The following is a 592-nucleotide window of genomic DNA, read 5'->3' on the forward strand; positions in this document are numbered from 1 at the left end:
TTTTTTTTTTTTTTTTTTTAAAGGAAAACAATCCAGGGTTTTTCTCTTATACAGTCTATGGTTTTTCTCCATATAATGCAGTTAAAAGAGGGATCAACAGGGTTCAGTGTGTTGAGCCGGAGCGGCAACCTCCCGAGCTCTCTCTCATGAAGCCAACATGGAAGTGACTTAAACTGTAATTCATCAACTGGCCGCTAGAGGCTGGCTGCAAAAGGGAGTCAATCCCATAGCAGAAAAAAACATGTTTACAGCCTGGTTCAAAAAATGATTTTGGTCTATATAGCTAATTTTGCCCTTCGTGACAACTGTGAGGGGGGTGGATTTTTTTATAACTCATCCGTTTAAATTATATTAAGCCTTAAAGTTCTGCATAATTAAGGGCGTGGCCACTTGAGTGACAGGTGGATTGCCGCTGCTGTCACCACCGTCGAGCTAGGTGGGCGTGGTTTCAGCAGCCAGCTCCCGCCTCTAAAAACTCTTAACGTGGCTTAATGAATTAAAACCGATTACAACTGTTTTTAAAAGACGAAACTCAGTGAGAACATGATTAATAAATCATACTATGTACAGACAAGCACTGTTTTAATGCATT

The sequence above is a fragment of the Sinocyclocheilus rhinocerous genome, unplaced genomic scaffold, assembly GCF_001515625.1.
Source record: "Sinocyclocheilus rhinocerous isolate Xijiao unplaced genomic scaffold, SAMN03320098_v1.1 scaffold2723, whole genome shotgun sequence".
NCBI classification, from domain to species: Eukaryota; Metazoa; Chordata; class Actinopteri; order Cypriniformes; family Cyprinidae; genus Sinocyclocheilus; species Sinocyclocheilus rhinocerous.